Source organism: Neopsephotus bourkii, unplaced genomic scaffold, assembly GCF_033783945.1.
Source record: "Neopsephotus bourkii isolate Nb327-2 ecotype Australia unplaced genomic scaffold, CSIRO-AGI_Nbou_v1 NB_1624, whole genome shotgun sequence".
NCBI classification, from domain to species: Eukaryota; Metazoa; Chordata; class Aves; order Psittaciformes; family Psittacidae; genus Neopsephotus; species Neopsephotus bourkii.
Window position 1 is genome coordinate 11,259,018 of NW_026902099.1, and position 13,908 is coordinate 11,272,925.

A 13,908-nucleotide genomic window follows, 5' to 3' on the forward strand; every position below is an offset into this window, starting at 1 on the left:
GTATCTGCCCTAAGGAAAGCCCAGATTGATACTGTGCAGGAGTCCTACAGGGCAGGCACACTGGTGGCTCCAACACTGAGCGTCTCCCACATAGAGTCATGCCTGGAGATTGTCCAGAAGGAAAAGGATGTATAGATTATGCTGAGCTTCAGCCATTTCCCAGGATATGGTCACAAATGCCATCATATGTAGTATGTTAAAAGACACACCAAGGCTACATCATGTTACTAGAGCCCTAGAAACTGTGAAGGAAAAAGACTTTGTTTTAAGCTGCATTTGTCTGTCCTTACTGCCATTGTGAAATACCACACCAACAGTAAAAGGCATAGTTGCAATATACAGCTGAAGCTATTTAGTTTTTAGCAACCAAATAAATCTTTTAAAGTCTACTTAAAACTTATTCAAATGTTTCAGGATGTTAACAGACTGCTACAGGAGACACCTTGGCATTCTTGTTCTCCAGAGAGACAAAACTTTGGAGCATGGGTGTGGGTGATCTATTGCTGATGGCTGGATACCTTGACAACTTTTGACAGAAACCCGTGCATGAGTGACAGTGGTGGGCTGAAAGAATTCAAGAGTGACACGGAAAGCTGTGTCCAGAGGTTCAAAGGTATATAAGAGCAAAATGTTCATTGAGATAAAGAAACTAATTCAGTAGGCATTAGGAGCTAGATCCAATAAAAAGCTTAGGCTTAGACTTAAAGGAGGATTGAGGTTGAATCTGTGTTAAGTCCAAAATAATGATAGCAAACACTTCTTTACAAATATTTAAAGAACCTAGACTTTTCATGATGTTTACAGGTACTTTTTATTTAAAAAAACATGACATTCCCTTACCTTTGGTGGTTCACTTTCTGTAGTGTGACAAGTCCCTGGTCTAAGTGTTTCTGAATTTCAGCCTTACTGGGATAGAGATGTCAGGTATTGCTTTGCTTCCCTGTACAATGGAAGCTCTCAAATAGTGTCGAACATATTCTGACAGGATCAAGGTCTTCATTTAGAGGGTTAAAAAAGTGAATAAAGAACCCTGCACCTGTCCTGCTGAAGTGTCAGCGTGCAGTCAATTACCAGATTCTTGGGAAGAGAGAACAAGCACATAAGATGCATTTTAGCCTAATAGCTCAAACCACCATGCCAGAAATAAGAATCTTTATATTCAGTGCCAAGTCAAAACATTCTTCAATCTATGTACCCCATAATGGTTTAAAACAAAATTCAGAAAATTAGGAGTAAGGACCAAACCCCAGGTTCCTGTCTTGTTAGGTAAATGGTCTATTCACTAAGCCACAGGATTCAAATCCTTGTTTGAATATCTTCAGCTTTACCAAACCTGGGCCTTCCATCCAGCAGGATATACTTCAGCCATTGGACCACTATTGTTTTCAGGAGGATTCTGGTCCCTAGGATTTGGAAATACCTTTGTGTGTTGGTGGTTCCTACATTCTGAGCCGAGTTAAGCTTAAAGTGGTTCTCTGAATAAAATAATAGCTACTTTTCCTCCAATTTGAGGGTAGACACTTTCATTTGCAGCTCACATCCCAGGGGAGTTTCCTTCTCCCAGAGATTTGGTCTTGAAAGAGACGAGTAATGTCTGTTTCTTACAGAAATATAGATCAGATATAGTCCAAATACTTAAGCATCTGAAATAGCTAAAAAAACCTTAAACATTTTGGACACAGGCCTTGTTGCAAGCAGAGCTGAGCATCTCAGCCATCATGGAAGTGGGAGAGGCTGTATTCTATTTAATCATGGGGACTCCAAGGACTGTGCACTCTGAGGAATCTTTTGTTCTTTTCCCTGGGAGCCCTGCCATGGAAACCCTTGTGTGGTGGTCCTCTGTATGTAACGTGCAAGTTGAAAGTTGTTTCTTTCATCTATTTCAACCCAAAATATTTGGTCTGTTGCAAAAGATTCAGCTCACCTGACTGGACAGCAAGAAAAGGGGTCAGGCATAATTGATGGGCTCCGGACTATGGATAGAAATAAGTCCTTGGATTGAATTTGTCTCTGAAGAATAGCAAAAAATGTCACAGAGAGCCCAAGAGAGTCAATATGACCTGCAAAAAGAATGCAGGGGATAAATAGAGAGGATCTATTAATACAGACATTCATTAAAAGTTAGTGGGCTTTTAGTGTATGCCATAATATATTTGAACCGGTTGCTAAAGATCAGCTAAAATTCTGCTAAATCACTTCAATCTCTACAGAAAGTTAGCTTCAAACAGCTGTATTTCTGTGTCCAACAGGTTAAACATCTGGGTCTCCCATTTTAACACATACAGTCATTCAGAATTAGAATTGGAATTTAAGGTAAATATTTGAATGTTAGAATAAGCATATTTCATCTACATACAAGTGGAATACTGTTAACATTTCTCAGATTTGAAATGGGATTTTATGTTCTATATTTAAGATATTTAGTCATCGTATCACATCTTATGATTGCAAAACAGGACTCTAGACAGATCTGTGAACACAGGTGCCCGAACTTTTAAGTGCTTATGTACTTAAAACAACAAAGCAAGTAATTTTATCTTTTTTATTTATCAGTTGATAAGTTATCTTTTAAAAGTCCTCTTACTTTTGTTTGTAGAATGGAAGCAACACCTTTATAACATTGGCAAATTATTCGGCTTTTAGTTATTTCAGGGAGTAAGTGCTGTGTTGTGGTTTTGCAATGATTCATATTTAGCTTGCCAACTAGGCCTCAATAACGTATTTCTAGTTAATACTTTGAATCCTAGTAGCTTCCAATTATTTCTTCAGGCTATACAACAGAAAGAAGGCATAATCCTATGTGGCTAGCCCTTGGTCATGAAAGGCCATGAACTCTGATAGAAACCATAGATTAAAAATAATATAATGGAAAAAGGATTGCTTGCACTGCCACAGAGATCCTATACCGTAGGAGGCTTTTTCCATGGCTGTTATCTGAACTGTACGCATAACAAATAAATTAATTTTCATATTGAGGCATCTAAATCTGTTGAATTTACTTAAAACTATATTCAGGGCAGCAGGGAGAGGAGTCAGAGGAAGTTCTGTATCCAGATACCTTGGCAGGGGATAGTGAAAGCAAGCTACATCACTAATACCCCAAATATTTGTTGTTGCTGTTTGCTGCTTTGCATCTGTCAGTGGCTTCTGGCTCAACAGTAAATAAAATACAGAAACAAGCTACAGCTTTTAAAGGCCTATTTAATATTGGAAATGAAAATCAAAGAGAACAGAGTACGAACAAGATCCCTAAAGGGAAGTTAATATGTTATTAGTTAATGATAATGTAAGAGGTAATGTTCAGAGCCACGATACTAAATTTTAGGTGCTTAGCGGTATTTACACCCCAGAATAAAAAGCCTAAGATCTCTATTCATTGAACCTATGAATGAGAATCAAAATAGACAATGTGCTAAATAGGGAGCTGCCAAACTTATTTGATAGGAAACCCTGATGGCAGTGTTGAGTCTTATACCCTTGCCCTTGTCAGAGGGATTAGGTACTTAATGCTGGGTCGCAGGGACATGTTTTTATTCCTATCAGGCTTCATATACTGCAGACCTCCTTTTCAGTGAAGTACCTAAGCTGCTCCTTTCAGAAACAGGACTTGGTAGAAAACAACCCCAGAGTTCTGGGACCGAAGACGGAAAAAGCATAGACTGGGACATTCATCTAAGAGGACATACTTGCATATAATTGCTGTTCCAAGGAAAACTTGTGCATTTTATGTGAAATTATAGTTAGATAAAATGCAAAACTGACACCAAGACCTTCATGTCTCCTAAGTGAAGTCAACTTCTTCCTTAGTCTATAAAGTCACTCTTCCAGGCCTACACCAGTGCCTCAAGAACTGTGTCTGAAAAGTTGTTCTAGCCATGAAGAAATCACAGGGAAAGGGGTAACATCTCCAGTGCCTGAGCCACTGTGCTTTTTGAAGAACTTGATCTTGTAGCTGTACTTTAAGGTCAAGTCCCTCCTTTTCCAGCACAGTCGTTGCTCTGCTCAGTTACATTGACTGGAACAAGGAACTGGGCTAGTAATATGTGTAAATATCTAAAGACATCTGGAATTTGTGGGTTTCTTTTAGACCCGCAAAGATGCTTAAATCCCAGCACAGTCCCACTTTAGAAAACCATGTCATTTTCTGAATCTCAGCTAAATTTTGTAAGACTTGAAGGTCTTGCTCAGAGCACTGTCTGCAAAGGAGATCACAGAAGTATATGGATAATGACAGGATTCAAGGTGCTCTGCTATTCTAAGATGTCTTGATGCTTCTCAGCACTCAGAGTTGAGGTAGTAATCCAGAGCTCAAGTCTTCTTTGAGTATCAGAGAAAATTTTTTTAACCAAAACTACATATGCCTGACTGAGAACTGAATTTGTGAAACAGGATGTGTACATGAGCTAGGTGAGCTGAGTCATTTAAAGACTGATGTATATATGACTCAGTGGTACATGTGAGATATGTGTATGCGTATGTGTGTGGGTGGCACTAAGACAAGTGAGTGGAACGGTGAGAACTAGATTTCATGGGTGAATGGAGAAGAAATAATAAACAAAAAGGCTACTTGCAAAGTTTCTGAACAGCCTTCTCTAGAGATGTGAAAGTTTAATAAGTTCTGAGTAGGTTGGACAGTTAACACAAATATGATATTAGATATATAAATTAGTAAAAATTGAAGTATATGCTAACTTCTTTTTATAACTTATCAATTGCCCATTAGTGGAATTATAAAGGATATTATCTTGCCCTTGACCTAAATATTCAGTGATTCAAGATTAGAGCATAGTTATGAGGACCAGAAACACAGGATTCTTCTCAGGGTGCTATAGCCCTCCAAGGAGGTATGGCCTCCATCTGAAGTCACAAACCTGCCTTGTGGTCATTTACACAGGTAAGTAAGTCCCCAACGACATGATGCTATGTACGTCAGGAGAAAACAAGAGTATTTGTCAGCCTGTGGTTATTAGTGTAAAATATAACTGTCTGTAAATAGTTAATCTACCACAATCCCTATGTTGTCTAGTATAGTTCAGAGACACCTAGGAGCTTCTTTAATTTCTTTTTAGTGTACCTGGCTGCAAGAGAACACTCAGATTCCTGTGGTTTACAGGGCATAAGTGTGCCTTGTGCATGTGTAATGACATGGAGATCACAGGACATACAGACTCACACGAGCCACACTATACTGGTTGTATTTATGTGGGAATTTCTTCTCTCCACCACATGATCTTTCTGGGGATGAGTGTGTCAAGTACTTGTGCTCCTGGCATTGCCTCCTCCCGGGGAGGACAGAAGACTGCTCCATACTGCTCTACATCCCCAGTGTCTCTGAAGAGGGGATGAGAACTGCCAAGGGATAGACAGTGAAAGACCCAGCTCTCTAATAAAGGCTCCTTTACTAGGGAGGAACACTTTCCACTCCCAGGGCAACTAGGGGCAATTAGAGACAATTAGGAGGAGCCTGGACTTTTTAAATACAACAGTGGCCCGTCTGGGGGAAAGTCTTGATCAACCTCCTCCAAACTCCTTATTTTTTCATACAAGCTACGTGGTTGTTTGTCCCTCTATGTTATGGATAACCCAAGATCCATGATTGAGAGACGACAAGGGTAGGAGGCATGTTGTGTAGTTTTTTTGCCTTGCTGAATGATGTAGGCTGTTGAAGGTTTGGGGCAGTTAGACATACTAAGTAATGCCTTGACCATTCTCAGAACTAAGAAAACATATGGGAAATGAGTTAGCAGTCAAAGGGGCACTTGCCTGGAACCCATCCTAATTTCATGTTATGGGCAACAGAAGTCAATCTTTTATAACAGGTTATGTGTGAAAAAGGAATACTGTCTGATAAACTACTGGTTTATCCATAGCAAAGGATTTGTCTAATCAAAGGACCTTCTAAGTACTAACTAGAACTACTTTACACAATTTTGTGATGTAATTTTAGTGTTTAGTCCTTTTCCATGATGCAGTATTTTTGTAGAATAATAGTAGAATTATTAATAGAATTTACAAAACAGAGGGAAGAAAGGAAGAGAGAGAGCTGGAAAAGACAGGAAAAAAAAAGCAAGTAAGCAAGCAGGCATAGGTCTGCATTGCTCCATAATAGATGAAAGATTCAGAAATAGGAGAATTATCTTCTACATTCAGGTTGAGCTTGTGATCAACACTCTTCTCTAAGACCTACTGCACTCCAGGAAAGGGCACAAACTCAGACAAACCTCTTCATTTCTCCTCCTCATATATTAACAATAACAAAATAATCAGTAATAGAAAGCCAGTTAATGAAGGCTTTGTTCCTGTGATCAAAAGCAATGCCTCTGTTTGCCTTGGAGGTGATGTGAGCAGGATGCTGCAAATGCAGAGTGTTGGGATGGTGTGGCTGGGGTCTGCTAACAGCCCACTTTGCCCGGATTCTGCTTCTACATTTCAGGTACACTCCATATGTGACCAGTATCAGTGACTGAAGTCACCTATGGCCTGGAGTGAACACTTGCCTCAAATCTTATGATAATGTGCATGGTTAACTGCATGTACACTAGTGCACTGTTTTATTCATTACATGATACATAATTTGGTATAAAATATTTAAATAAGCAGCTATTATCTTAAAATTATCAAACATTGGAAGATATACAGCGCAAGAAACTCAACACTAGCAAGTGCACTGCGACCTTTTAGGCTAACTGATCTGCACAGACTTACACCTGTAGCTGTACATCATATTTTGGCATAGACATATCAAGCGAGATGCAACGTGATTTTTCAAAAGTGTGTTGTCTGATACTTCATAAGACAACAGCATGACTTGCCATGTACTCTCCTTTTAACCCCACAGAAGTCAAGAATTTATGCATTCAATAGCCACTGATTATGAATTAGATTCATGACAAGTGTAACTTCATTAATTATATTTTTAATGAGCCAGTGCTAAACCATGTTCTATTCTGTGGCTGCAAACAAGGCTACTTTTTTTTTTCTTTTTTTTTTTTTTTGCTATTCACTAGGCATCACAATCTTCATGTTTATTTGTTCTGTGGGATATTTAAGCCAGTCATACTGTTGTGGGCAAGCTTTATTCACAGTCAGGTGTCCACCAGCTGGGAGTGCAACCCACAGCCCTGAGTAAGGCTTCTGTGCTCTCTATCCAGTGCAGTACAAAATGAGCTATTTCAGAGTGACATCTCAGAAGCCCACTGGCTATGGACTCATCTCTAGTTTCAACGGAAAGACACCTGGTGAGTCAAAATAAATCGAGACTTGGGTAGAAGCCATGGACATGTATACACAGTGGGGAAGAGGTGCCAATAGTCTGGAGATTCTTACCCCCAGAGGTCTTCTCACTCCAAACTCCAGGAGAAGATGGGGCTGCCCTACCAGACTTGTGCACATCTGTGTTTCTTCTTCTGGGGTCACTGAGAGGAGAGGACACCAGGTATACCTCAGGTCTCCAGGTGGGGATGACCAGGAGACCATAACTAGGGGAATGCTGTGGGCCCTGCCTTGAAAAGCCATCATGTGTCACTAGATTTACATAACTCAGCTTCACCCAGTTCTAAGTGTAAGCACATGAGACCTTTATTGAATACAGGCTAATATTATCCAGCTTCAGTGCATGAGAAAATACAGTATTTTGGAATAAAATTTCATTGTACTCTTAATTAAATTGACAATAAAAACTGGTCGTTACTCTTCAATACCTACCTTGTTTCTATCTTGACAATATTTTGCCTCCTGTCTGGCATCATAGCTATAATTAAGAGAACTTCCTTTTTAGGTGCCCAGTTCTTTAATATTTAGTTCCTTTTAAATGTTCATATTTCGTAAGCACTCTCATTCAATTTGACATTATGGGGACTGCATTTGGCTTTTCTTAATTCTGCTTAGCACAAAGGCATATTTATGTAAAGATACAGAAGATAAGTTACTCATATGCCAAGCAAATTCTTCCACAAATCCTAATATGAAGTACATGAATTTTAGATAAATTCTTCACATGCATTTGGTCATAAAATCTTACTGACTTCATATTAAAAAGTGTAGAAATCATAAGTTTCATTATGTAATGTTTCAGTTTGTAAAGACATCAGTTTCAAGAAATGAATGAAAATTTCAGTGATACTTAGAAATAATTCTCTCAAAGTATTAGCGGAAAATATTTCCAGTAAAAGTCTGAGCATTGGACAACACTGGCAAAAGAATGTGTATTTAAAAGCTATATTCCTAGGACACAGCCTGTGGAGCAGGTCTGTGTTGCCTGGCAGTCATGCATTGTATATTTTGGGGTAATTTTGGCTATAGTCTTTGTCATATGCTACACTGATAATATGTTTCCTTACCTCATATTAACAGCATCTCCTTGCTGTTATTACTTGTGCTCTGTATTATGAAGACTGTGTATTTTGGGCTGAGTAGATTCTTAAGACAGCAGCTACATATTCACCCCTTGAAACTGAGTGAAAATTAAAAACACTGCATAAAATTACAGATACAAGGACAGGCTCTGAGGATCCTGCCTGCTGCCTGGGAGTTGCAGATACCTCCGCTTAGCTATGATAAGATAGAGAAAAAGCAGAAAGAAACTATCATAGAGAAATCCCATTGTACTTGGGTGTATTTCCCAACAGAAATCCCTACCTGACTTACAAGCACTGCTTAAGTCAGCAATAGCTTCCCTGCTTAGGATGTGTCTTCTTGCAGTAGCTGGAGGATAGGACTAAGGTAGGCTGGATTTGGGTGACAGATCCTGAAGTGGCTGGCTCTGTCCTTTCGTGCAGGTAGTGACATCCCCTAGGCTCCTGGATCCTCTGGCTGTTTAAGTCAGAGGAAGGTCTAGTCCCCATCCCCAGCCAGAGCAGGGGCATGGGAAATATTTAAGAGTAGAAATGGGGAAAATTCCATGTTGGAGTGGAATCTGGCTCACTGCTTTGCAGCAGGTGTGTAAGCTATTAATGCCTAGGACAGCATTTAATTCAGTGTTTGAACAACTCTTGGCACAACAATGTCCAAATACTTAAGTCTAAGAAGTAAAAGATATATTTTTAAAGGTGTTAGGGCAGTGAAATCAATGAAAGATGGCTAAAACACCTCTTAATTTGGCTCTTATACCTTAATAAAAGATGATGGATAGCTTTTTCTTTTGTAAAACATTTTCAGAGGAATTACTGGCCTGGACAAGTTCCTGTGTGATGTGCTCTAGGTTACCTTGCTCTTGCAGGGGGGTTGCACTAGATGATCTTTTGAGGTCCCTTCCAAACCTTGGGATTCTGTGATTCTGTGATTTTTATTCTAACAAGTAAAGAGATTTCAAAGCCAGGTGAACAGGTGCTCTAGGGGCAATGTGAGAAATACAGACCAAATGGGGACAAATACCTCTAAAATTTGCTAGCTGTTTCATCTGCAGGAAAGAAGGATTTCAGGCTGGTGGCAGCTGACAGGAGCCAGCACTCAGGCATGTGGTATTTGAGTGTCCCAGGAGCCAAAACATTCTTTGACATATTGGGCAAAAATTGACCATAATTATTATGATCTCCTGCATAGCACAGGTTGTGGAACTTCAAATAAATGATCCCAGAATGAGAGATGGTGTCTTTTAAAAACAGACCTACTCTTGGTTTAAAGAAAGTGAATGAGAATGCATTATATCCTTTGATAGTCTGTTCCAGCAGATAATTATTCTCACTGTCAAAAATGCATGTCTTTTTTCTTGTTTGGATGTATGCTAATTTCAAACAGGTGTTCAGTTTTGATTGTGCAGTTAAAACACTGGAGAAATCTACAAGGCACTTTAGACAAATGGAAATTCTGAAATACTTCTCTATTATAAAACTTTCCAATTATATAATTATGATAAAACTGTTTTTCACGTCTCCTTTTAGCTGGCTTATAATGATTTTTGAAAGAATTTGGCACTTTAATAAAGCTATAATTAGCAAGTAAAGTTATAAGACTTTTTTGTTTCTATAAAAAAATGAGGATTTTCTTTTAATTGGGACAAATGCATTAAGTTAGTAATTTGTTGCCAGGTTAACTGTTATAAGGCCACAGTTTTGCCAATCAAAATGAGACTGCACTAAGTGTGACATAAACCATCCTGACCAGCCCCAAAATAAAGCTAATTTAACAGTCTTATTTCTTCAAGAATAAAATAGGGAAAAAAATGAAGTTAGAACAAGTTAAGATGCATGTGTTGTTGCTGCACTGAATGCAGAGTCATGGTATGTGCCTGACCCAGCTCTGTGGCCCATGATGCACTTTCCTATAGCACATCTTTGGTCAGCTGAGTGTGTTTTGTGAGCTGCTGGCAGTACTGATGCTGTCTGCCAGCACACAGTGCACACAGCCTATGGTACTGCGTGCGACTACATCCAGCCATTGGGAAAGCAGCAGTCAATAGGGACATTACATAAGGATCAATAGTAGGTGTGAAGATCAGCCATGTGTGGTGGTGATTGTGGTGGTTCAGACTAGAGCCCTCACACAGCTGGAGTAATGTGAGCCCATGTGATGGGAAATACATCTGCCAGCAGCAGCACGGCATGGGAGAGCAGTGCTACAGCATCAAGCCCTGCCTTCCACAGGTTGCAGCTGGGAGATGATGAAGTTCACTGTGCTGTTTGATGTCTTCATTATTATGGTTTCTCTCACCAAAGCCCAGCCTCTGTTCTCAAGTGTATATCCTAGAATAGCTCACATTAAGGATCTATGTGTATTTCCTTTGGTCTTCTCATGCGTTATGAACAATGAGAGCTTGCGGCATCTCAGAGCAGAGCACAACTCTGTGAATGTAGCAGCATCTTCCTCTCTGGATTTAAACCAGTTCTGGACATATAGGACATGTGGTTTGGACTAAATACAGTTTGTACTGCTCAGTTCTTTCCATGCAGTTGCTCAGGAGGTAGCAGAGAAGCAAGCAGCAGCATGGAAGCAAAAATCTATTTGGCAGGATGTATTTCTTTAATTTCCTAAGCTCCCACAGCAGATTACACGCACTGCAGTGCGACCTCTTCCACCAAATCATCAGGTCAAGATGTGACTTTAAGCTGGCCAGTGGGAAAAAATGTTTAGGGAGTTTACAAGTGAAATGTCAGGAAAGAGGCGTAACATTTGGCACATTTGTGAAGGTGCCTTGTGATTGTAGGTGCTTGGCTGAAATAGAATATGGGTCAGGCATCTCTGATGGGCACAGGGGTTGCTTTTGGAAATGTTAGCTGTGATGTCTCACACATGATGTAGTCACACCATAGCCAACAGGGCACTCTGGGTCATGATATAGCACAGAATTTGCACCTGCAAATTTGCACAGAAGGGCCCACTGCTGTTCTGATACCTGTGTAAATAGAGAGTCTTTCCAATGTTGATGCTGACTTCTATAAAATTAGGACAAATAAGATCATGTAGTGAATAATGATTGTAAATTTCTGGAATTACCACAATTTACACTAAGACATAACAGCATAAATTGATGTTTGCATCCCTGTTTTCAAAGCAGTTTAATCTTAGATATTGTAATTGCTACTAATTCCACAGTAAGCCAAGCTAAACAAGAATGAGACTTGCAGATGATTTATTTAAATGTTAATTTTTTATTTACAGTTTTGTTGTTTTTTATCACAATTATTGTTGCATCCCACAGTGCTCAGAAATTTAGTTTACAAAAGTATCATCTCGTTACTGTGAGATGTGCTTTTGAATCACACCGCAGTGAGAAAAACTGCTATATTTGTCAGCTCAGCAGCACTGATGTAGCTGTAGAACAGATCTGTGTCCTGAGCACTGCATGAATCTTTAACAAGGCTATCAATACTCCACCTCGATGCTGTAGTTATGGTCACATTAGGAATAACAGCTAAGCCTGTAGAGATACGTGGCTTCCAAATCATTATTGCTGATGCTTATGTAGTAGATTTGGCAGAAAGAACAGAAATTGAATTTTAAATGTCCAACACAGTCAAGCTGAGTCGTCAGTGAAAAGGAAGAAAAAGCATTTGACCTTGTGAAGTGAGCCCGTAATTTTCTTGTGGGAATTTATTCAAATTCTGCATTTTAAAATAGTGTATGTGCACCTAAATTTGCTAACTGTAGAAGTAAGAACGTAAGAGGACACTAAGAATGCCTGGCATGTTAAACGACACAAGTTTCTTAGGTCTCATATATTACTTTCACAGTCTCACAACCAGTAGCCTCAACCCTTTTTAGTCCACCACACCAGAGAAGTGAGCTAGACAAAGTGAATAAGTGAATTCTTCATCATTCACTTCTTTATGTTATTGTGAGGATCGATAAATGCCCATTCAAAGGAACTGAGGTTAAGCTGCTCATTAATCCTGCCTCCTAGAGATTTTAAAATATGATTTTCTTTGTCACCACCTTTAAAGTATGCAAAATGCAGTTTATAGAAATTGAAAATAAGACAGAAAAGGGCTTGATGGAAGATCAAGCAGGTATTTGTATGGGGAAAACTGCACTCAATGAACAGGTCCTCAGAATCTGTGGTTGGGCCACTTACAGCACTTTTTATTGGCAATCTTTTTTGCTCAAGGAAGGACCTGATTTCTCTCTATGCTATTTTTTTTTCCCAAGAGATTTTTGTTGCTTCACAGACAGAAAAAAAGCATTGTTGAATGTAGCATTTGATGACACTTTTTAAATGATAAACTTACATTCAAAGGAATGTTCAATGCATCAGGCCAAATTCAATAAAGCTGCTCAGAACAACTCAGAATAGCTTTGTTTATGCATCCCAATATTTTTTCACTCTGCAGCTTTTATCTTCTTTTAGCTGTCTTTTCAGTAAAGAGAAAATTAAACTGTAAGAAAATTGAAATACTGAGGCACAGAACAACTGTGGCAAGTCTTTTTGTCACCTGTAACGGAAATACTTTACTTTATGATGCATATTGCAATCCATTTATGCTTTCCCACCCAGACTTTCAGCACTGGGATCCACAGCAACAGATGCTCAGCTGTTTGAACAGTGCTGTACAGACTGGCTATCAGAATGGGCTGCTGCTGTTTGTTTTTATGTTTGTTTTGGCAAACCCCCTAGAGTTAATTTTTGTTACTGTAAAACAACTTTAAAATTTGCTTGGGAGTGAACCATTCAAGGTATATACAAACAGATATATATTTGCCCTGAAATACAACTCTAACTTCGAAATGGGGTAACTACATATGCCTGAGCTAGTAACTTCCCTTGGAATATGAATAAAGCAAACTAGATTTGGTTCGTACGCATCTACCTATCTACTTATGTGACATAAATTGTGTTCAGACCAGCTTCCACCTGGAATGCCAGAAAAATAAATAAGTTGCTAACTGAACCGAATTGACTGCTCAAAAGGATGATCCAGTATGGAGGTAGGAAGGAAGCACACAGACAGGGCTGTGGGGAGAAGGGAAACCTGCCTTTCCAGCAGCAATTTAAAATCAGCTGTCAGCATGTATCCTGACAATCTAATGTAAAGTGAGAGATTTAGTGCTGTGTAACATTATGAAGTAAACATTCAAAATAAATGCTTAAAAGGCCTAAGGGAAAAAATATTTTACTATCCTAGAAATGGGTATTTTTAAAACCTTCAGGATTCCAGCTTTCCTAGAGAAAGAATGAGAAAGAATTTACAGAAGTAGCCGTATTTTCTGTTTAATTTCTATGGGAAGTTGATGAATTTGTATGGAAGTCTAGTCACATACCCTAAATGAGTGATAGAGAAGTACATATAGAGCTTCTTGTCTAGATAATTCATTGCAGTACCAAACCTATTCTGTAATGTTAATGGGATACTGTACATGACCACCACTCTATAGGAAACCACTCTTAAATCCATTCATCTCCTTTCCATCACAACCACAGCAAGAGAAACACAATGGCAGGATGGATTTTATGTCTATTCAGTTACATTTTGTACA